Raw genomic sequence first — 429 nt, forward strand, 5'->3', positions numbered from 1 at the left:
AAAATTCAAATCTTTTGAAAATGGAATGTTTATTGAATCTTCTGACATTTTTTTCAAAAAGACAACGAAATATAAATTGGCAGATATGAGTTTAATTTGTATCATATTTGCTACATCTCGCTTTTTTGAGCAATTTATTGCTTAAAAATGCAATGCAATTTATTTAGATTTTACAGGAAGGAAACACTCTGATGATATAAGCCTCAAAAACTCACACAAAGTGTGTCAAATACATACATAGCCCATTAGGGGCTTATTTTAACCCTTTCATATAAATTTTAGCTACTTCAAGTATATTTTGCAGCAAGCAACGGGAAGCAGTGTGTGCTTTATTACTCTGCAGTTTGGGTTTTTTTGATGATCCTTTTTTATTACATTTCTGTGTTTTGACAAAATTGAGAAAATTTCCTGTCTTTAAAGGAAAGAGCA

This window comes from Pundamilia nyererei, unplaced genomic scaffold (genome assembly GCF_000239375.1).
Source record: "Pundamilia nyererei isolate P.nyererei 1_Seehausen unplaced genomic scaffold, PunNye1.0 scaffold00249, whole genome shotgun sequence".
Classification (NCBI taxonomy): domain Eukaryota; kingdom Metazoa; phylum Chordata; class Actinopteri; order Cichliformes; family Cichlidae; genus Pundamilia; species Pundamilia nyererei.